This window comes from Engystomops pustulosus, chromosome 5 (assembly GCF_040894005.1).
Source record: "Engystomops pustulosus chromosome 5, aEngPut4.maternal, whole genome shotgun sequence".
Lineage (NCBI taxonomy): Eukaryota > Metazoa > Chordata > Amphibia > Anura > Leptodactylidae > Engystomops > Engystomops pustulosus.
The window spans coordinates 17,517,834-17,535,451 of record NC_092415.1 but is presented as its reverse complement, the minus strand read 5'-3'; the positions used below and the strand labels follow the sequence as shown (position 1 = coordinate 17,535,451).

At 40.5% G+C, this 17,618-nt stretch overlaps 1 long non-coding RNA gene across 1 annotated transcript in view; it reads right to left on the bottom strand.

Moving 5' to 3' along the window:
* Window positions 1-456: 456 nt before the first annotated feature.
* Window positions 457-17,618, bottom strand: part of LOC140133948 (uncharacterized) — a 29,086-nt gene continuing 11,924 nt past the window's right edge. The window contains exons 2-3 of the long non-coding RNA XR_011855984.1: window positions 10,144-10,245; window positions 457-823 (exon numbers count right to left, since the gene is read on the bottom strand). This is a non-coding gene — a long non-coding RNA (uncharacterized lncRNA). The remainder of the gene's footprint in view (window positions 824-10,143; window positions 10,246-17,618) is intronic.

Below are 17,618 nucleotides of genomic sequence, written 5' to 3'. Positions count from 1 at the left end.
CTGAGCAGATTGTATACAGTGTCCTATCTGCAGGCAGCAGGTTATAGAGCAGGAGGAGCTGAGCAGAATGTACATAGTGTCCTTTATAGAGGCAGCATGTTATAGAGCAGGAGGAGCTGAGCAAATTGTATATAGTATCCTATTTGCAGGTAGCATGTTATAGATCAGGAGGAGCTGGGCAGAATGTACATAGTGTCCTATATGCAGGCAGCATGTTATAGAGCAGGAGGAGCTGAGCAAATTGTACATAGTGTCCTATCTGCAGGCAGCATGTAATAGAGCAGGAGGAGCTGAGCAAATTGTATATAGTATCCTATTTGCAGGCAGCATGTTATAGACCAGGAGGGGCTGGGCAGAATGTACATAGTGTCCTAAATAGAGGCAGCATGTTAGAGATCAGGAGGATCTGAGCAGATTATACATAGTCTCCTATCTGCAGGCAGCATGTTATGGAGCAGGAGGAGCTGAGCAGATTGTACATAGTGTCCTATCTGCAGGCAGCATGTTATAGAGCAGGAGGAGCTGAGTAGATTGTACAAAGTGTCCTATCTGCAGACAGCATGTTATAGAGCAGGAGAACTGAGCAGATTGTTATAGTAGTATGTTATAGAACAGGAGGAGCTGATTGTTATATACATTCATTTTATTGGAAATGATTGTGCATTTATCTTTATATATTTTATCACTTTCTCTGTAGAAGTCCAGTGATTGTTATTTTGCTGTGTTCCTCTTTAAGACATTTCTGCTGTTTCTTAGTTTTCTCTGCGCGGCTTTGAGCCTCTCTGTCCCTGAGCAGTAAGCATGGCTTCATTACAGATATTCACTGGGAAAACAAAATAGGAATTTCCTGGGAAACTGGGCCACATGGGATATATATAGAAAATTCTTGAAAGAGAATTCTATGAATAGAACACATTTTGAAGACAAATATGACACCATTATCACCCTGGACGGCCACATGTGAACAAGTCATCGTCATAAGCCCTGGGAAGATGGGGAGAAGCTCCTTAGAAATTCACTGCAGGAGGAATAGTCAATCCCTATGGACCTCAGATATGAGTGCAAAGTGCGATAACAAGGAGTTAATAGGGAATTATAGGAACCAAGACAATTAAAGAGATACAATACTGTGAACTGTGGATATATAAATTCGGCAAAACGAAATAATTGACAGACAGATTCCGCTGTGTCATTATATATTTACCAAAAAACTAAGCCAAATAGAGGGTAGAGGGTGGACAGGTTGCAAAATACAGGCACATGGACAAGGAGGCCCTTGAGCTGGAGAGGGTTCAACGTAGAGCCACAAAAATGATAAGGGGTATGGAGAGTCTTAGTTATGAGGAAAGATTCAAACAACTCGATTTATTTAGTCTGGAAAAGAGACGACTACGAGGAGACATGATTAATTTATATAAATATATGAATGGTCCATACAAAAAATATGGTGGTAAGTTGTTTCAGATTAAATCAAATCAAAAGACGAGGGGGCACTGTCTCCGTTTGGAGAAAACAAGGTTTAATCACCGGGGACGACAGGGCTTCTTTACTATGAGAACTGTCAATCTGTGGAATAGCCTGCCTGAGGCGCTGGTCACAGCAGGGACAGCAGAGAGCTTCAAGAAGGGTCTAGATGCCTTTTTACACCTAAAATAACATTGATGGTTATGTTATATAGAATTGTATCCCCTAAATCCCTTCCTCATCCAATCCCTACTCTTCCTTGGTTGAACTTGATGGACAAGTGTCTTTTTTCAACCGTATAAACTATGAAACATTTGCAGTGTAGGGATATTTCTTAGAGGGCAATGGTGTTGTGATTGTTCATGCCGGTTCTGTCCTTCAGGCTAAAATATATTCAGGGTGAAGATTTAGAGCGTCCACAACCCATTAAGATCTCCTTACATTACCCGGTGCCCAGGAGCCTTAGGGGGCCATATGATATCTTCTACATAAGTAATGAGACTGATACAAGATAGGTTCCATAGGTTTGTTCTTAAGTTGAATTTGTATGTAAGTCGGAACTGTACATTTTATAATTGTAGCTCCAGACAAATTTTTTTTTTTGCCCCAGTGACAATTGGAGTTGAAAATTTTTTTGCTGTAATGGGACCGAGGATTATCAATAAAGCTTCATTACAGACACCTTACAGCTGATTATTGTAGTCTGGGACTATAGTAACATCCAGAGAGGTCACCAGAGGTCAGAGGAGTCTGTCTGTAACTAGGGGTCGTCTGTAAGTAAGGTGTCCTTAAGACGGGGACAACCTGTATAAAGGACACATTACAGTTCAAGGGGAATCCAGATTTTGTATTGGGTTCCTGAAGCCTCACGTTACACCTCTGTTTACTTGCCCTCCAAACTACATCTATTGTCCAGTGCAACATTTGTGCATCGGCCGGCATGTAGATGACCCCCCACTCCATTCACTTCTACACGACTGATGGAGACAAGGTCTACAAGTGGGAACATCCCTTTAAGATTTTACTGCCGCCCCTTAGATCCTTCCTGTTACAGAGTATCCACTTTTACAGCAAAATACTAAAGGAGTTCTTGTAAAAAAAGATGATTTCATATTTCTCTTCTATTTCTACATATACAAATTCCCATCATGTCTCTTGGAACAGGACGCCCCATTATGTCATATATCGCTTTGTTATGATTGGAAATATCGGATCATGTTGTGAAACCGATTATAAGTCACAGTACATTCTCTGAGGATGGATGGTTGGGAAGTTTCACAGCTTTGGATACATAACTGGGCACAGCCATGAACAGGGGCGTAACTATAGTGGTAGCAGCCATAGCAGCTGCTATGGGGCCCGCAGTGTCAGGGGGCACCAGCATCCAGGATATTGGGTGTGTATATGCTCTATGTCTGTATATGTAATTGTATGAATGTGTGTATTGTACATTGCTGTATGTATGTACGGTATATATGGTATGTGTATACATACTGTGTGATTGTCATATGTATATTTTTTAAGGGGGAAGGGGGCCCCATTCAGAAGTCTGCTATGAGGCCCAGACCCTTCTGGTTACACCCCTGGCCATGAATACCACTAGACTGTTGCCATTTGCCTGGGGGTTTGTATGACAGGTCTTCTTAGGGTCTGCGCAGTGCAATACGGATCCATTCTTAGCAACTTGATAAAGGCACCGTACTTGGCAGTCACACTTCCTGGCAGAGGCACTGTAACTAGTGGTAACACTACTTGGCAGAGGTACTGTACCTAGCGGTGACACTTCCTGGCAGAGGCACTGTACCTAGCGGTGACACTTCCTGGCAGAGGCACTGTACCTAGTGGTAACACTTCCTGGCAGAGGCACTGTACCTAGCGGTGACACTTCCTGGCAGAGGCACTGTACCTAGCGGTGACACTTCCTGGCAGAGGCACTGTACCTAGCGGTGACACTTTCTTGCAGAGGCACTGTACCTAGCGGTGACACTTCCTGGCAGAGGCACTGTACCTAGCGGTGACACTTCCTGGCAGAGGCACTGTACCTAGCGGTGACACTTCCTGGCAGAGGCACTGTACCTAGCGGTGATACTTCCTGGCAGAGGCGCTGTACCTAGTGGTAACACTTCCTGGCAGAGGTACTGTACCTAGCGGTGACACTTCCTGGCAGAGGCACTGTACCTAGCGGTGACACTTCCTGGCAGAGGCACTGTACCTAGCGGTGACACTTCCTGGCAGAGGCACTGTACCTAGCGGTGACACTTCCTGGCAGAGGCACTGTACCTAGCAGTGACACTTCCTGGCAGAGGCACTGTACCTAGCAGTGACACTTCCTGGCAGAGGCACTGTACCTAGTGGTAACACTACTTGGCAGAGGCGCTGTACCTAGCGGTGACACTTCCTGGCAGAGGCGCTGTACCTAGTGGTAACACTACTTGGCAGAGGCACTGTACCTAGCGGTGACACTTCCTGGCAGAGGCACTGTACCTAGCAGTGACACTTCCTGGCAGAGGCACTGTACCTAGCGGTGACACTTCCTGGCAGAGGCGCTGTACCTAGTGGTAACACTACTTGGCAGAGGCACTGTACCTAGCGGTGACACTTCCTGGCAGAGGCACTGTACCTAGCAGTGACACTTCCTGGCAGAGGCACTGTACCTAGTGGTAACACTACTTGGCAGAGGCACTGTACCTAGCGGTGACACTTCCTGGCAGAGGCACTGTACCTAGCGGTGACACTTCCTGGCAGAGGCGCTGTACCTAGTGGTAACACTACTTGGCAGAGGCACTGTACCTAGCGGTGACACTTCCTGGCAGAGGCACTGTACCTAGCAGTGACACTTCCTGGCAGAGGCACTGTACCTAGCGGTGACACTTCCTGGCAGAGGCGCTGTACCTAGTGGTAACACTACTTGGCAGAGGCACTGTACCTAGCGGTGACACTTCCTGGCAGAGGCACTGTACCTAGCAGTGACACTTCCTGGCAGAGGCACTGTACCTAGCGGTGACACTTCCTGGCAGAGGCACTGTACCTAGCGGTGACACGTCCTGGCAGAGGCACTGTACCTAGCGGTGACACTTCCTGGCAGAGGCACTGTACCTAGCGGTGACACGTCCTGGCAGAGGCACTGTACCTAGCGGTGACACTTCCTGGCAGAGGCACTGTACCTAGCGGTGACACTTCTTGGCAGAGTCCCAATCCAGTCCTTAGTGTTATACTTCTTGGCAACATTGTAGTCGGCGAATTAATAGCTGCTCAATGGGGCTTATTTACTAAGGGTCCCGCGGCCGCATTTTCGTCGGTTTTTCTGACGTTTTCGGGAATCACGCCATCCGAACAGGTATTTAGTATTGTGTCGCGCGCGATCGGATTGTGTCGCAATCGTGCCCGCTTTAATGGGGGGGCGGGCCGTCGGATGATCCAATGGATTCGGACAAACCGTAGGATTTAACATATACCAGGAGGAACGTGGTGAGCATGGCGGACCTGATTGGGGAAGTGACACATGCAGGATATCGGGCGCACAATCTTCTTGAATCGCGGCACAGTGCACTTTCGGGATCTCCTCCGTACCAGGTAAGTAAATGTGCCCCAATGTGAGGCACATTTTGGCACAAGGTCTGGAGATCAAATTTGAATAGAGTTTACATAATCTTTCCATGTTTTTGTGGGTTTGCCCCAACACCCTGAACCAGAATGAGCCGTTAATATGGGACTGTGAGTGATGACACTACTTGTACTGCGCTATGGAATATGTTGGGACAATATTAAAAAATAAAATATTCTGCAAGAATAAATCCGTACAGCGTCCTCTATTTTCCTGTATCACGGTGTAGATGGTCAGTGCAATCCTTGTACACGCCCATAATAATAGCGCTATTCTGTGTCTATTATGCGGAATGCACAACATCTGTTGGTTTGGCAGAACTAGAATATTCGCTTGTTTATCTATTGTTCTATGAACGAGGCTCTGTCCAAGCAGACATGGTCATATTTGATATATTCTGGGGACCCAAATAAGTAATAGCTACAAAGAAATGAAGGTCTTAATTTTTAAAGGGATAACAAAAACAGGGATGTTCTCTATTCCAGAAATAGCGCCACAGTTTCTTCAGGTTGTATATGGAATAGCAACTCAACCCCATTAACGCAATGCAGTTTACTTACATTGCAATACCAGCCACGACCCATGGACAGGAGGGGGCGCTCTTTCTGAATAAAATTTCTACTGCTGTGTAACCCATGTAAAGTGATCTCCAAGAGGTTGTGCAGTTTGGAATGATCCTCTTATGGTTCTCTCATAGTTCATTAAAGGGGTTGTCTATACAGGATCCATCTTTGGGGGGGCAGAGAGGTTATATAGAGAGTCTCACACTCTGGACCATGTCTAGGAAACCTCCTAAACACATTGGGGGGGGGGGGGGCAGTCATTGTTTGTGGCCCAGGGTCCGTTTTTTTGACGCATGAATTGTGCAATATTTTGGAGAGGGATGTAGAATTGCGGCGCAAGAAGGGTTAATGAATCGGCGCAAAACGGTTACAACTGTCTCCACATTCATGGTGAAATGGAACCCCGCAGATCGGCTTTTTGCAGCTCTAAGTGTGCTATTATTATTATTATTATTATTGCGGCAAATAATGCGGCAGAAAACTAGAACCGCAGGAAAAGTGTCGGATTGTTGGATTATGTGCAGTCCAGAATTCTGGGGTACATTGCTTCATGAATGTGGTCCAGTGACGGCAACTATTCACAGTTCCCACATAAAATTGGGTGAAGAGGCCATGGTTCATATGAGCTTCACCCCTTTCACACTGCGGGGCATTTATAAATTGTGGCGCAAGGTTCAAGTTTTTCGTGCACAAATTGTGCTATAATTGACACTGGGATCAGGGTCTGCCCCAGGTTTCAGTGGGCTCCTTTGCAGTGAACTCATGTGGCGGCTTTAAAAATTCAGAAACTAAAACAGTCTCCTGTTCCCTAAAATATTCCCTAGTTTATCATCCCAAACAGCCCCCTCATGGTTATTTAATTTTATATAAGCCCTCCTCACCCCCATGGATTCATTTGATACGGCCCCCCCTTACAATCATCGTTTCCTCATGTATGTGGGCCCCCAGCACTTGCCCAGGTATGCCCAGTGCTAGCGCCGGCCCCGACTGGGTTGTTAGATTGTGGCACAAGGGGGTTAATGAATTGGCGCACGGCTGAAAAGGGTTACAACTGTCTCCCCATTTGCGCTGGTGAAATAAAACTCCATAGATTTTGGAACTCCGAGTGTGCGGCAAACATTGCAGCCTAAAAAAATGTCGGAAAACTATAAGCGCAGGAAAAGTGTCGGATTCCCAATCAGAGCCCATATTGTGCTCCCAAAAGATGGGAAATTTGAGAGTGTCAGAAAAAGCACCAATATTGTTCACAAATATGGCACAACGGGGGCAGCAAGGCAAAAGAAAACCCCCAAAAACAACAGTTTTCTGCCGGGAAGTCAATAATGAATTAAATGAATGCCCCCCCCCCCCCTCCTGACTGACTGAAACTCATTGTCTTCCCCAATTATTATTGCACTTGTATTACAGTCACTTTCAGACTCAAGTTCTGACACATAAGCACTGACTGATGTCACCTTGCCCCTGCTTGCTGACGTCCTCCACCTATTGCAATGGTCACACATAGATGACCAGGGTCATGGATGTTCTCAGTAGGAGCTTCTATACTTTGTATACTGGACCAGCACCATCATAGACAATCATTATACACAACTAGGATAGCGCCAAAATATTCACCATTTTTTCACAATTTAAAGGTTGTGTTTTTGTTCTGCAGCTGCTGAGGTGTGTATTATGATGTTCTGCAGCAACTAAGGTATTTATTATGAGGCTCTTCCGCAGCTGATGTGTGTATTATGAGGTTCTGCAGCAGCTGAGGTATGTATTATGATGTTCTGCAGAAGTTGAGGTGTTTATTATGAGGTTCTGCAGCAGCTAAGGTGTGTATTATGATGTTCTGCAGCAGCTGAGGTGTTTATATTGATGTTCTGCAGCGGGTGTGGTGTGTACTATGAGGTTCTGCAGCAGCTGAGGTGTTTATAATGATGTTCTGCAGCGAGTGTGGTGTGTAGTATGAGGTTCTGCAGCAGCTGAGGTGTTTATAATGATATTCTGCAGCAGGTGTGGTGTGTAGTATGAGGTTCTGCAGCAGCCATGGTGTGTATTATGAGGTTCTGCAGCAGAAGTGGTGTGTATAGTGAGGTTCTGCAGCAGTCGAAGTGTGTATTATGATGTTCTGCAGCAGCTGAGGTTCTTAGCTCTATATTATTCAGTTCTGAAATGACAAAGCAATGTTCACACATCGTTACATGAAAACGCCCATTCTACGGTGTAGGACTTTACCAATTATGTGTAATTTACCCTGCAGCTTCTAGAGTTTTGGCCAATATTATTTGTTAGAGAAATGAAGAATTGTGTAACATTATTTCTTCACAAATCATTAGAAATGTAACAATTTCTTCTCACTATTTCCCATGGTGCAGCAGCGCTGAGTCTTGCTGCCCTCTAATGTTTATTCCTATCATTGCTAGGGAATCATGGCTTTGCCTCCTCGCTCTCTGCTGCCATCCTGTGGCCACAGAGCTCACTGTCCTACCATGATAATCAATAAGATTATTTTTAATACTAGAAAGGTACAAAGGTCTGGGGGTTTTTTCATGATTTAGTTGAGTGATAGCGATGCACATGGCACCTCAGACCTTGGGTGACGTCATCCAGACGCCATGGTCACACTGGTCGGCTTTGCTTCTCCGCTGCTTCAGTCCAGATGTGGATGGAGTTAACGAATCAAAAATTCTGATTCACAATCCTGTACTGAGACACAGCCGGAGCTCCTCACTTCATATATTTCTCTTACAAGGCTGAGGCAGCACTTTCATACCAGGGTCCTGGTAGGTGGGTGAGGGTGCTAATAGTCTTAGGGTGATGACAGCAGCGCTGAACGGCAGGGGTGTAACTAGGAGAGGCAGGGCCCCATGGCAGACTTCTGAATGAGGTCCCCATTTCCCCCTTAAAAAAATATACTCACACGAGTTACAGTCACACATATTTATATGCCGCATAAACATACATACAGTATACACACCATTTATACAACATATACACACCTGCAGCATATACAAAGACATACAGTATATACACGACATATACACACATCACCATATACAGACACATACAGAACATACACACCATATACAGACATCCAGCATATATACACACACACGTACAGTACACACACCATATACAGACATCCAGCATGTATACACACATACAGTACATACACACCATATACAGACATCCAGCATGTATACACACATACAGTACATACACACCATATACAGACATCCAGCATATACACACACATACAGTACATACACACCATATACAGACATCCAGCATATATACACACATACAGTACATACATACCATATACAGACATCCAGCATATATACACACATACAATACATACACACACCATATGCAGACATCCAGGATATATACACACATACAATACATACACACCATATACAGACATCCAGCATATACACACACATACAGTACACACACACACACACACACAGACATCGAGCATATACACACACTGTACAAACATACCATATGCAGACATCCAGCATATATACACACATACAATACATACATACCATATGCAGACATCCAGCATATATACACACATACAATACATACATACCATATGCAGACATCCAGCATATATACACACATACAGTACACACACACACACACAGACATCGGGCATATACACACATACAGTACACACACACACCATATACAGACATCCAGCATATACACACATACAGTACACACACACACACCATATACAGACATCCAGCACATACACACATACAGTACATACACACCATATACAGACATCCAGGCACCGGACTGCGGTAATCTCCTTATATTTGTTATCCATGGCCACCTTCCTACTGAAATCAACTTTTAAAATCATGGTAATTAGCCTGAATGGTACCTAGGGGTGTTACCAGAGCAGTTTCAAAGGCTGTTATGCTGACCTCCCTCTCACTGTGTGCTGAAACTTCCTCTGCTGCAGTGAGATTACGTCAGGCAGAGGGATGGGGAAAGTGCTGAGGGAGCAAAGGGAAGGGTGGGACAGTGTAACAGCTTGTGAAGCTACAGCACAACTGGTAAAACCCCCATGAGCCCTTCATTAGCATAATTTTAAAAGTAGATTTTAGATGAAGGGAGGCTATGGGTAACAAATAAAAGATGATCACAGTCCCTGTGCCTGGATCGATGAGTAAGTGTCACTTTTTCACAGCTGTAACAATCTCACATCTGTAACCTTCACAGTACAAGATGTATCCGGCAGAACAATAACAGTTGTTACAATGTGTAACGTTCTGTGTGTAAGCGAGGGATGTGACCGCCTTTCATCTGCGGACCTCCTACACTGCTGCCGGGCTCTGGGCCTGATCTATTAACCACTAACGCCCCACCGGGGACCAGTCCTGTCCTCCAGCCACTGCTTCAGCTGAGGAGCGAGGTCCATGATACAGAGACAGGACCGACCAGCTGAAAGTCGTGGCCCAACCCGTGATATGGGGGAAGACGTCCTCTAATAAATGTCACCGCCACCTGCTGCACGACTTCTCCTAATCCATCTGCGGGATCTGGACTGGACGTCTTCCTGTGCGCTCCCCTCATTCCTAATCTCTCGCTGGACAGTATGTTCCCCATCTACAGGACAGATAAGAGACAAGTGATATTAGTATCATAGTTATAGTAGCTGCATTTTTCAACTACATATAATAATGTCTGATGATTCACTACAGGAGATTTCTTTGCAATAGCCAAAACATTCCTGCAGATCCAAAGCTCCAAATATACCGCAAAAATAATGTAAAAATATGGTAAAATAATACTGCCTCCTATGTACAAGAATATAACTACTATAATACTGCCCCCTATGTACAAGAATATAACTACTATAATACTGCTCCCTATGTACAAGAATATAACTACTATAATACTGCTCCCTATGTACAAGAATATAACTACTATAATACTGCCCCCTATGTACAGGAATATAACTACTATAATACTGCCCCTATGTACAAGAATATAACTACTATAATACTGTCCCCTATGTACAAGAATATAACTACTATAATACTGTCCCCTATGTACAAGAATATAACTACTATAATACTGCCCCTTATGTACAAGAATATAACTACTATAATACTGCCCCCTATGTACAAGAATATAACTGCTATAATACTGCCCCCTATGTACAAGAATATAACTGCTATAATACTGCCGCTATGTACAGGGATATAACTACTATAATACTGCCCCCTATGTACAAGAATATAACTACTATAATACTGCTCCCTATGTACAGGAATATAACTACTATAATACTTCCCCCTATGTACAAGAATATAACTACTATAATACTGCCCCCTATGTACAGGAATATAACTACTATAATACTACCCCCTATGTACAAGAATAGAACTACTATAATACTGCCCCTATGTACAAGAATATAACTACTATAATACTGCCCCCTATGTACAGGAATATAACTAATATAATACTGCCCCCTATGTACAAGAATATAACTACTATAATACTGCCCCCTATGTACAGGAATATAACTACTATAATACTGCCCCCTATGTACAAGAATATAACTACTATAATACTGCCCCCTATGTACAGATATATAACTACTATAATACTGCCCCTATGTACAGGAATATAACTACTATAATACTGCCCCCTATGTACAAGAATATAACTACTATAATACTGCCCCCTATGTACAAGAATATAACTACTATAATACTGCCCTCCTATGAACAGGAATATAACTACTATAATACTGCCTCCTATGTACAAGAATATAACTACTATAATACTGCCCCTATGCACAAGAATATAACTACTATAATACTACCCCCTATGTACAAGAATAGAACTACTATAATACTGCCCCTATGTACAAGAATATAACTACTATAATACTGCCCCCTATGTACAGGAATATAACTAATATAATACTGCCCGATATGTACAAGAATATAACTACTATAATACTGCCCCCTATGTACAGGAATATAACTACTATAATACTGCCCCCTATGTACAAGAATATAACTACTATAATACTGCCCCCTATATACAAGAATATAACTACTATAATACTGCCCCTATGTACAGGAATATAACTACTATAATACTGCCCCCTATGTACAAGAATAGAATTACTATAATACTGCCCCTATGTACAAGAATAGAATTACTATAATACTGCCCCTATGTACAAGAATATAACTACTATAATACTTCCCCTTATGTACAGGGATATAACTACTATAATACTGCTACCCTATGTACAAGAATATAACTACTATAATACTGCTCCCCTATGTACAAGAATATAACTACTATAATACTGCCCACTATGTACAAGAATATAACTACTATAACACTGCCCCCTATCTACAAGAATATAAATACTATAATACTGCCCCCTATGTACAAGAATATAACTACTATAATACTGCCCCCTATGTACAAGAATATAACTACTATAATACTGCCCCCTATGTACAAGAATATAACTACTATAATACTGCTCCCTATGTACAAGAATATAACTGCTATAATACTGCCCCCTATGTACAAGAATATAACTGCTATAATACTGCCGCTATGTACAGGGATATAACTACTATAATACTGCCCCCTATGTACAAGAATATAACTACTATAATACTGCTCCCTATGTACAGGAATATAACTACTATAATACTGCCCCCTATGTACAAGAATATAACTACTATAATACTGCCCCCTATGTACAGGAATATAACTACTATAATACTACCCCCTATGTACAAGAATAGAACTACTATAATACTGCCCCTATGTACAAGAATATAACTACTATAATACTGCCCCCTATGTACAGGAATATAACTAATATAATACTGCCCCCTATGTACAAGAATATAACTACTATAATACTGCCCCCTATGTACAGGAATATAACTACTATAATACTACCCCCTATGTACAAGAATAGAACTACTATAATACTGCCCCTATGTACAAGAATATAACTACTATAATACTGCCCCCTATGTACAGGAATATAACTAATATAATACTGCCCCCTATGTACAAGAATATAACTACTATAATACTGCCCCCTATGTACAGGAATATAACTACTATAATACTGCCCCCTATGTACAAGAATATAACTACTATAATACTGCCCCCTATGTACAGATATATAACTACTATAATACTGCCCCTATGTACAGGAATATAACTACTATAATACTGCCCCCTATGTACAAGAATATAACTACTATAATACTGCCCCCTATGTACAAGAATATAACTACTATAATACTGCCCTCCTATGAACAGGAATATAACTACTATAATACTGCCTCCTATGTACAAGAATATAACTACTATAATACTGCCCCTATGCACAAGAATATAACTACTATAATACTACCCCCTATGTACAAGAATAGAACTACTATAATACTGCCCCTATGTACAAGAATATAACTACTATAATACTGCCCCCTATGTACAGGAATATAACTAATATAATACTGCCCCCTATGTACAAGAATATAACTACTATAATACTGCCCCCTATGTACAGGAATATAACTACTATAATACTGCCCCCTATGTACAAGAATATAACTACTATAATACTGCCCCCTATATACAAGAATATAACTACTATAATACTGCCCCTATGTACAGGAATATAACTACTATAATACTGCCCCCTATGTACAAGAATAGAATTACTATAATACTGCCCCTATGTACAAGAATAGAATTACTATAATACTGCCCCTATGTACAAGAATATAACTACTATAATACTTCCCCTTATGTACAGGGATATAACTACTATAATACTGCTCCCCTATGTACAAGAATATAACTACTATAATACTGCTCCCCTATGTACAAGAATATAACTACTATAATACTGCCCACTATGTACAAGAATATAACTACTATAACACTGCCCCCTATCTACAAGAATATAAATACTATAATACTGCCCCCTATGTACAAGAATATAACTACTATAATGCTGCCCCCTATGAACAAGAATATAACTACTATAATACTGCCCCCTATGTACAGGAATATAACTACTATAATACTGCCCCCTATGTACAAGAATATAACTACTATAATACTGCCCCCTATGTGAAAGAATATAACTACTATAATACTGCCCCTATGTACAGATATATAACTACTATAATACTGCCCCTATGTACAGGAATATAACTACTATAATACTGCCCCTATGTACAAGAATATAACTACTATAATACTGCCCCCTATGTACAAGAATATAACTACTATAATACTGCCCTCCTATGAACAGGAATATAACTACTATAATACTGCCCCCTATGTACAAGAATATAACTACTATAATACTGCCCCCCTATGTACAAGAATATAACTACTATAATACTGCCCCCCTATGTACAAGAATATAACTACTATAATACTGCCCCTATGTACAAGAATATAACTACTATAATACTGCCCCCTATGTACAAGAATATAACTACTGTAACACTGCCCCCTATGTACAAGAATATAACTACTATAATACTGCCCCCTATGTACAGGAATATAACTACTATAATACTGCTTCTATGTACAAGAATATAACTACTATAATACTGCCCCCTATGTACAAGAATATAACTACTATAATACTGCCCCCTATGTACAGGAATATAACTACTATAATACTGCCCCTATGTAAAGGAATATAACTACTATAATACTGCCCCCTATGTACAAGAATATAACTACTATAATACTGCCCCCTATGTACAAGAATATAACTACTATAATACAGCCCTCCTATGAACAGGAATATAACTACTATAATACTGCCCCCTATGTACAAGAATATAACTACTATAATACTTCCCCCTATGTACAGGAATATAACTACTATAATACTGCCCGCTATGTACAAGAATATAACTACTATAATACTGCCCCCTATGTACAAGAATATAGCTACTATAATACTGCCCCCTATGTACAAGAATATAACTACTGTAACACTGCCCCCTATGTACAAGAATATAACTACTATAATACTGCCCCCTATGTAGAGGAATATAACTACTATAATACTGCCCCCTATGTACAAGAATATAACTACTATAATACTGCCCCCTATGTACAAGAATATAACTACTATAATACTGCCCCCTATGTACAAGAATATAGCTACTGTAACACTGCCCCCTATGTACAAGAATATAACTACTATAATACTGCCCCCTATGTACAGGAATATAACTACTATAATACTGCTCCCCTATGTACAAGAATATAACTACTATAATACTGCCTCCTATGTACAAGAATATAACTACTGTAACACTGCCCCCTATGTACAAGAATATCACTACTATAATACTGCCCCTTATGTACAGGGATATAACTACCATAATACTTCCCCTTATGTACAGGGATATAACTACTATAATACTGCCCCCTATGTACAAGAATATAACTACTATAATACTGCCCCCTATGTACAAGAATATAACTACTATAATACTGCCTCCTATGTACAAGAATATAACTCCTATAATACTGCCCCCTATGCACAAGAATATAACTACTCTAATACTGCCCCCTATGTACAAGAATATAACTACATTAATACTGCCCCCTATGTACAAGAATATAACTACTATAATACTGCCCCCTATGTACAAGAATATAACTACTATAATACTGCCTCCTATGTACAAGAATATAACTCCTATAATACTGCCCCCTATGCACAAGAATATAACTACTCTAATACTGCCCCCTATGTACAAGAATATAACTACATTAATACTGCCCCCTATGTACAAGAATATAACTACTATAATACTGCCCCCTATGTACAAGAATATAACTACTATAATACTCTCCCCTATGTACAAGAATATAACTACTATAATACTGCCCCCTATGTACAAGAATATAACTACTATAATACTGCCCCCTATGTACAGGAATATAACTACTATAATACTGCCCCTATGTAAAGGAATATAACTACTATAATACTGCCCCCTATGTACAAGAATATAACTACTATAATACTGCCTCCTATGTACAAGAATATAACTACTATAATACTGCCCCCTATGTACAAGAATATAACTACTATAATACTGCCCCTATGTACAAGAATATAACTACTATAATACTGCACCCTATGTACAAGAATATAACTACTATAATACTGCCCCCTATGTACAAGAATATAACTACTATAATACTGCCCCCTATGTACAAGAATATAACTACTATAATACTGCCTCCTATGTACAAGAATATAACTCCTATAATACTGCCCCCTATGCACAAGAATATAACTACTCTAATACTGCCCCCTATGTACAAGAATATAACTACATTAATACTGCCCCCTATGTACAAGAATATAACTACTATAATACTGCCCCCTATGTACAAGAATATAACTACTATAATACTCTCCCCTATGTACAAGAATATAACTACTATAATACTGCCCCCTATGTACAAGAATATAACTACTATAATACTGCCCCCTATGTACAGGAATATAACTACTATAATACTGCCCCTATGTAAAGGAATATAACTACTATAATACTGCCCCCTATGTACAAGAATATAACTACTATAATACTGCCCCCTATGTACAAGAATATAACTACTATAATACAGCCCTCCTATGAACAGGAATATAACTACTATAATACTGCCCCCTATGTACAAGAATATAACTACTATAATACTGCTCCCCTATGTACAAGAATATAACTACTATAATACTGTCCCCTATGTACAAGAATATAACTACTATAATACTGCCCCCTATGTACAAGAATATAACTACTATAATACTGCCCCCTATGTACAAGAATATAACTACTATAATACTGCCCCCTATGTACAAGAATATAACTACTATAATACTGCCCCCTATGTACAAGAATATAACCACTATAATACTGCCTCCTATGTACAAGAATATAACTCCTATAATACTGCCCCCTATGTACAAGAATATAACTACTATAATACTGCCCCCTATGTACAAGAATATAACTTCTATAATACTGCCCCCTATGTACAAGAATATAACTACTATAATACTGCCTCCTATGTACAAGAATATAACTACTATAATACTGCCCCCTATGTACAAGAATATAACTACTATAATACTGCCCCCTATGTACAAGAATATAACTACTATAATACTGCCCCCTATGTACAAGAATATAACTACTATAATACTGCCTCCTATGTACAAGAATATAACTACTATAATACTGCCCCCTATGTACAAGAATATAACTACTATAATACTGCCCCCTATGTACAAGAATATAACTACTATAATACTGCCCCCTATGTACAAGAATATAACTACTATAATACTGCCCCCTATGTACAAGAATATAACCACTATAATACTGCCTCCTATGTACAAGAATATAACTCCTATAATACTGCCCCCTATGTACAAGAATATAACTACTATAATACTGCCCCCTATGTACAAGAATATAACTTCTATAATACTGCCCCCTATGTACAAGAATATAACTACTATAATACTGCCTCCTATGTACAAGAATATAACTACTATAATACTGCCCCCTATGTACAAGAATATAACTACTATAATACTGCCCCCTATGTACAAGAATATAACTACTATAATACTGCCCCCTATGTACAAGAATATAACTACTATAATACTGCCTCCTATGTACAAGAATATAACTACTATAATACTGCCCCCTATGTACAAGAATATAACTACTATAATACTGCCCCTATGTACAAGAATATAACTACTATAATACTGCACCCTATGTACAAGAATATAACTACTATAATACTGCCCCTATGTACAAGAATATAACTACTATAATACTGCCCCCTTGCTGAGAGGACGTGTGCAGTGTGAGCTCCTGAGGTCTCCTCATGTCTGGAGCAAGCCCAGGGCGGGG